The 8,029-nt window shown below is 36.5% G+C and overlaps 1 long non-coding RNA gene across 1 annotated transcript in view; it reads left to right on the top strand.

The window, feature by feature from the left end:
* Positions 1-5,918: 5,918 nt before the first annotated feature.
* LOC118149487 (uncharacterized) overlaps positions 5,919-8,029 on the top strand; it is a 44,377-nt gene continuing 42,266 nt past the window's right edge. Inside the window, exon 1 of the long non-coding RNA XR_004736982.3 lies at positions 5,919-6,443. This is a non-coding gene — a long non-coding RNA (uncharacterized LOC118149487). The remainder of the gene's footprint in view (positions 6,444-8,029) is intronic.

Here is an 8,029-nt window from a genome sequence, read left to right as displayed (position 1 = left end):
AATAAAAATTATGTCTTTATTTGTGTAACATATAAATAATTTTTTACTAGTTTTAATCCAAGTTTGTAGAAAATTTTGTTTTATTTTCTTCCTTTCAACATTATTTAACTATCATGTCTTTGTGTTTTTATACTGCCATCATATTTACATTATTAAATTGTTACCTTATATATTTTCACATAATCTAAAGGTTTTAATGTAAAATATTCATGCTGTTAAGATGCATGTACTATAAATTGCAGAATCAAGATTTTTAAGAAGCTGTAAAATCCTAAGATAAAATTAATTTCCAAGAAAGCAATAAATATGAGGCATTAAGAGTGAAAATATATAATGTTACAATAAATGTACCTAATGCCAATTCATAGAAAGAAATTATTGCCAGAATATGATTTAGTTTATTATTATGTAGATGACATTTACCAACCTGTTCTTTTGTTTGGCTTTCTCAGAACTGAAAAAATATTTGTGCCATATTAAATATTTATCTTTTAATATTCTAAGAACAATTTCAGTGTTATATCTTAATTCAGAGCAAGCCCTGGTTTTCTAAGGAATAGTGAGTGAAAAAAATCCAAATTAAATTTTTTCTTATTCTCAATATCTGGGGCTGCTTAAGAGGAAAATTCTTTGATCTTTGACTCCTACTCAGCTATATCTCTTTGTAAGGGATGTTGTACTACACAAAGAAAAGAAACATTTTCTTTCTTCTTTCCAGTTCCCGCATTAAATTATGTACGACTCCCTAGTGTATATAAATATTTCCTTCTAGTTGGAACCTCAGTTGCAGATGGTAGAATGTCGTAAATATAACTCAAAAAACCAGTAACAGACTCAGGATACTCAAGGTATATTAATTTCACACATGTATGAAAAATGCATGAAATTCTTTCTTGGAGGAATGATGCCATTTTTATTTTTTATCTGTGTTTAAAACTGAGGAAAGTGGGAAAGTGAACACTATGACAGAACAAAGTGAAATATCTTCTTTAGGCTACATTTTATGGTTTCAAGATTGAATTAAGGAAATTCTCATTTAGTGCTCTCTAATTTGTGTCACTTGCTGAGATCATTTAATTTAAATACCAAGCCCCATTTAATAAACTTTAGCAAATTTTCAGCACAGTGTGTGGGAAATAAGGTTCTCAGCTCTTGTTTGTGTAATGCATGTATGATTCTTACTATACTTTTGTTTTTTTTGAGACAGAGTCTTGCTGTGTTGCCCAGGCTTGAGTGCAGTGGCATGATCTTTGCTCCCTGCAACCTCCACCTCCCGGTTCAAGCAGTTCTCCTGCCTCAATCTCCCAAGTTGCTGGGATTACAGGCTCCTGCCACTAAGCCCACCTAATATTTTGTATTTTTTAGTAGAGATGGGGTTTTGGCATTTTGGCCAGGCTGGTCTCAAACTCCTGACCTCAGGTGATCCACCCGCCTTGATCTCTCAAAGTGCTGGGATCACAGGCATGAGCCACCGCACCCAGCTGATTCTTACTATGCTTTCATAAGGCTCCAGATACGGGTTAGTCATAATTTTGGTTATCTGAAGAAACCTAAATAACTGACATGTACAATCAATTTTGTAATGTGAAGTTTTGCATCAGTATCAACCATTTGCATCACGCTATTGTCACGACACAGGTGTTATTACAACGTGCTGGGCATTGCGCTGAATGCTTTACAGGAAGCACCTCATAAGAGCTTATAAGGCTATCCTTATTTCATAAACAAAAAAAACAAGTTCAGAAGGATTTCATTTGAGATCAGTGAGTAGTGAAATGTGGATCTGAATTGGTTTGCTGTCTCTGTCTTGACCATTATTCTGGTACTTTCCAATAATGTGTCATATAATCATAGACAAAGAAAGTGAAGCTATTTGTAGTCAGACTGGGAAAACTGGAGGGGATCTGAAATAACCTACACTGGGTTTGGTGAAAAACAAATTATTATATTTTCTCTATGTTATGTAATTCCTTTAAGAATAAAGTATGAGGGGAAATATTAAAACTTTTACTTTTTTGTGGAACTTATAAATAAAATCTCACTTTAAATAAGAGACATGAACTCATTTCTATGACCATACATTTTATTTTTGTATCAGATTTTAGTCCTCAAACAACCAAAGACAATTCTGAGAAGACTTTTTAATGACAATTGCTTCAAATTCTTGATAGTATCATCAGTTAGAAACTTTTTACAAGTCAGCAGGTGAAAAAAATGGAATTCACTTAAATAATCATTTGCAACAGCTCAGTTTTATTTAATAAATTGAAGGATTCCTTTTATTTTGTTAAAAGGGTCAGTAGTAAAGTTTCATGTGAAAATCGATAGATTTTAAATCCAATCTTTTTACATCTGTCATTTTAGAGTAATGAAGATCTGCTGTCACCTGGTGTCGTATCTGTAGGAGTTCCCACCTAGACTTCTCATCCCACCACCCTCATTCCCATGGCGGAATGCAGTTGAGCATTGCAATTGAAGACCGTGGAACAGAAGATCTTACATTTCTAAGGGATCACTGAGTACTCTTGAGAATACACTGTATACAAACAAAGATAGATGGAATAGGACTGGATATAGTTTGCTAAAAAGGTACAAAAAAGTGGGATCAAAGACAATAGATTTGGATTTGAGAAATGAAGCCACTTGTGTAAGTCTAGAGAAAACAAATTTTTATTTGAACTCAAGACTTTGACTCCAAAGCCTTCACCTACCACATAATGCTATACATCACAATGCTATTAGGGTTCTTCATTGTTGACTGATAGTTAACATTTTAAAATGGGCAATTTCTAAATGCTGTTCAAAGTCTTGGTTAACCTTTTAAATCATGAGATATATTTCTCTGTCATGTTTCTTCGTTCATGCTTTCATAGATATAACTAGGTAAAGGAAGTCATCCAGCCTTTTATCTATTAACGGTGAGTGTCCAGATGCAGCTGTTGCTCAGGACAGCAATGAGTCAGTGTGAATCCATGATTATACATCACCTAAATGTGTCAAGCACTGTGCTAAGTGGTGGGATAGGGTACTGCTGATTTTGGGGTGGGGTGGGGAAGAAACCCTGAAAATGAATAAAAGGGTTGCTGTGCATCATGGGATTAAAGAGGATATGCTATGAACTCTACCTGAGGGCACCATGAAAGACTTTCCAAAGAAGTGACATTTCAGCTGTGTTTTGAGGGGTGAATAGGAGTATGTGTGTATCAGAATAACCTGAGCTCTGGCTGTGCAGTGAGGTAATATCACAATCTAGTGGAAAGAACATTGGTCAGTAAACCCTTGCTCTTGTGTTGACTTGGACAAGCATACCTCAGTTTATGCATTTCACTTTATTGTGCTTTTTAGATATTGCATTTTCTACAAATTGGTTTGTGACAAACGTGTGTCGAACAAGTCCATCAGTGCCATTTTTCCAACAATACATGCTCACTTCATGTCTCTGTGTCACATATGGGTAATCAAAGTTTTTAATTATTATTGTATCTGTGATCTTTGATATTACTATTGTAATTTTTGTGGGCTGACACAAGACTGAACTTAATTGATAAATGTCGTGTGTGTTCTGACTGCTCCACTGACTGACTGAACACTTGTCTCTCTCCTTCTTTGGCCTCCCTGTTTTCTCAGACACAACAATATTGACATTAGGCCAATTAACAACCCTCCAATGACCTGTAAGTGTTCAAGTGAGAGAGAGAGTCACACGTCTTTCTTTAAATCAAAAGCTAGAAATTCTTACGTTTAGTGAGGAAGGCCTGTTAAGAGCTGAGATAAGCCAATATCTAGGCCTCTTGTGCCGTACACTTAGCTATGCTGTGAATGCAAAGGAAGAGTTCTTGAAAAAAAAAGAGCTACTTCAGTGAACACAAATTATAGGAAAGCGAAGCAGTCTAATTGCTGATTTGAAGAAAGTTTAATGGTTTAGATAGAAAATCAAACCAGCCACAACATCCCTTAAGCAAAAGCCCTTTCCAGACTTGACTCTAACTTTCTTCAATTCTATGAAGCCTGAAAAAGGTGAGAAAGCTGCAGAAGAAAAGTTGGAAGCCAGCAGAGTTTTTAGTTCATGAGATTTAAGGAAAGAAACCATCTCCATAACATAAAAGTACAAGGTGAAGCAACAAGTGCTGATGTAGAAGCTGCAGCATTATTCAAAAGATCTAGCTAAGATCACTGATAAAGGTGGTTACATTAAACAATACATTTTCTTTCTTATTTATTTATTTATTTGTTTGTTTTTAATTTTACTTTAGGTGCATACTATATCTTCATTTCTCCCCATGTTATCCCTCCCCACCCTCCCCACTCTCCCCACCCCCTGCTGTCTTTTCCCTACCCCTGCCAACTGCCCCCAGTGTGTGATGCTCCTCTCCCTGAGTCCACGTGTTCTCATTGTTCAACACCCACCTATGAGTGAGAAAACAACCAACCATTTTCAATGTAAATAAAATAGCCTTCTATAGGAAGCCACTCTAGGACTTTCATAGCTAGAGAGAAGTCAGTGCCTGGCTTAAAGCCTAAAAGAACAGGCTGATTCTTGTTAAGAGCTAATGAAGCTGGTGACTTTAAGTTGAAGCCAGTACTTACTGACCATTCTGAAAATTCTAGGCCCCTTCAGAATTATGGTAAATCTACTCTGCCTGTGCTATGGAAATGGAACAACAAAGTTTAGATGACAACACATCTTCTTATAGATTTCTTTATGGAATAATTTAAGCCCACTGTTGAGACCTACAACCCACTGTTTGAGGCCCACTGTTAGACCTACCTAATTTGAAAGAAAAAATTTCTTTCAAAATATTATTGCTCATTGACAATGCAACTGGTCACAAGAGCTCTGTTGGAGATGCACAAGGAGATGAATGTTGTGTTCATGCCTGCTAACACAGCATCTATTCTGCAGCTCATGGATCATGGAGAAATTTTGACTTTCAAGTCTTATTATTTAAGATATTCATTTTGTAAGAATTATAACTACCATAGATAGTGATTTCTCTGATGGATCTGGGCAAAAGAAATTGAAAACCTTTTGGATAGGGTTCACCATTCCCTATCTTATGATGCCATTAAGAACATTCATAATTCACGGGAGGGGTCTAAATGTCAACATTAACGGGAATTTGGAAGAAATTGATTGCAACCCTCAAGAATGACTTTGAGGAGTTCAAGTGTTCAATAGAGAAAGTAACAACAAATGTGGTGGAAATAACAAGAGAAATAGGATTAGGAGTGGAGCCTGTGGATGGCAATGAATTACCACAATCTCCTGAGAAAACATGAATGGATGAGGAGTTGCTTTTTATGGATGAACAAGGAAAGTGGTTTCTTAAGATGGACCCAACTGCTGGTGAAGATGATAATGTGAAAAATGACAACAAAGATCTAGAATATTAAGCTAAGTTGATAAAGCTGCAGCTGAGTTTGAGAGAATTGATGCCAGTTTTGAAAGAAATTTTTTCATGGGTAAAATGCTATAAAACAGTGTCACATGCTATAGAGAAATCTTTTGTGACAAGAAGAGTCAACTGACATTGCCAACCTAATGTTGTCTTATTTTAAGAAATTGACATAGCCATCCAAACCTGCAGCAACCTCCACCTGGGTCAGTCTGCAACCATCAACACTGAGGCAAAACCCTCTACCAGCAAACAGGTTATGACTCGCCAGAGGCTTAGATGATTGACAGCATTATTTTCAGCAATAAAGTATATTTAATTAAGGTATGTACATTTTTTAGACACAATGCTGTCGTGTACCTAATAGACTACACAATAATATAAACATAACTTTCATGTGCACTGGAAAAAAAAATTTTTTTTTGACTTTTTTTTTTTTTAATTTTTTATTGGATTTTAGGTTTTGGGGTACATGAGCAGAGCATGCAAGACAGTTGCGTAGGTACGCACATGGCAGTGTGCTTTGCTTTGCTTCTCCCCTTCACCCACATTTGGCATTTCTCCCCAGGCTATCCCTCCCCACCTCCCCCTCCCACTGGCCCTCCCCTTTTCCCCCCAATAGACCCCAGTGTTTAGTACTCCCCTTTCTGTGTCCATGTGTTCTCATTTTTCATCACCTGCCTATGAGTGAGAATATGCGGTGTTTCATTTTCTGTTCTTGTGTCAGTTTGCTGAGGATGATGTTCTCCAGATTCATCCATGTCCCTACAAACGACACAAACTCATCATTTCTGATTGCTGCATAATATTCCATGGTGTATATGTGCCACATTTTTCCAATCCAGTCTATTATCAATGGGCATTTGGGTTGATTCCAGGTCTTTGCTATTGTAAACAGTGTTGACTTTTTTTTTTAATTGCATTTTAGGTTTTGGGGTTGGAAAAATATTTATGTGACTCACTTTATTGCAATATTTACTTTATTGGTGTGGTCTGGGATTGAATCTGCAGTATCTCCGAGGCATGCCTGTACACTGTAACTTTTGGGTAAGTAATTTATAATTTATAATTACAGTATTTGTACAGAAAATTTTAAAAAAGAAAACATTATAGACAAATGTAAGGGGATCATTTGCTCAGCGTTTCCACCCTCAGTTCTTTCACAGAAGAGTTTATGACCATGTCTAAATGAAATTCACATTACCTCCCTTACCCCTCTGAATCTCAATACTACCTGTTATTAAAAGTCATCTCTCAACGAATCATTTCAAAGTTGATTCTCACTGGATACCACATTGCTCATTGAAGAAACAATATTTGAAAAAATTAAACATATTTTTGAGCCACCAGTATATGTGCAACCTTGTGGTATGTACTATGAGTATACAAAGATTGCTATGTTCTGCCCACTTTCTTTGGAATTCATAATTTAAAAGAAGAGATCATGAACTCTGACAGACAAGAATAAATTTAGGAAATCTGCATGTGAGCAGCACCTTCACAGAGTCAGACTTTCAAAAGTAGTGATAGGTGGCAATGAAGTATGGCAGTAACATTAGGTCAATAAAGTGCTATCTTCTTTATGCTGCCCTTTCCCATATATTCTCACATATGAGCCTCACAATAAACTTGGTATGAAGGAAGGCAGTTATCATCTAATTTTGTGGGTGAGAAACTCCAACTCGAGGAAACTGATTCACCTCTCCAGAGTTTAAAGTAATTAGTTGGAGAACTGGAATTGATTTCTAATCCAGTCATTTTTACATGGCGGCAACTGGCTGAACACAGATTTTGGAGACTGGAGGTGGGAAAGAATGGGACTGAGAGAAAAGTTGACATGACTTTTATTTTTAAAGATTTTGTGCATACGTCTAGATTGGTTCATTTTCGGGGAAGGGAGTAGAGGTGAAACTGACTACTATCTCACTAGTCTTATGGATTAACCAATAGGTGGCACCAAGTCCTAATGTAAACCTTTTCTCCTTAAAGCTATAGTACAGACTACTGACCTTCCCTGAGTACTTGATAATTAAATTAGACAGATTAAAATAGGAATCATAACCCTGCTTCCTGCTTCCTGAAATATTCGGGGTCTGCTTTCTTGTACACTTCAAATCAGTAAACAAGGACTATAAGGTAGGCATGAGAAAGTGGAAGGCATTAGGATTTGGAACATACCGACTTTAGAATCAGCCATTTAGAGCTGAACGCTTTTGGCCAAGCAATGTAATCCCTCTGAAGTTCAGCTCCTCACCTCTAAAGTGAAGTGACTAGTGCCTTCCCCTCACAACAGTTCATGTTTAGTTATAATGTATATACAACGACTGGCATATAATAGTTGTTCAGCCAATGGTAACTATATTCATCCATATCTAAAAGAGAGGTGAGGAAGCCATGCATATACCTTAAAGTAACTCTAGATCCTTTTTTTTTTTTTTAATGAAAGACATTTCCAAGTAGTATATCTGGTGTCTGCCATCAGTGGGGTGTTATTCTTGTAACTGAAACATTTAGAAGAGGATTTTTTCATGAGTCGGGGGTCAAGGGGGACAGCATTTCATGGTAGAAAGGGAGGAAAGATGGTCTTGGATTATGCTGTGAGAATTTTGATCATCATTCTCAGAAACAACATC

Source organism: Callithrix jacchus, chromosome 19, assembly GCF_049354715.1.
Source record: "Callithrix jacchus isolate 240 chromosome 19, calJac240_pri, whole genome shotgun sequence".
Taxonomy (NCBI): Eukaryota; Metazoa; Chordata; class Mammalia; order Primates; family Cebidae; genus Callithrix; species Callithrix jacchus.
The sequence above is the reverse complement of the archived record's forward strand: the minus strand, read 5'-3'. Positions and strand labels throughout refer to the sequence as shown.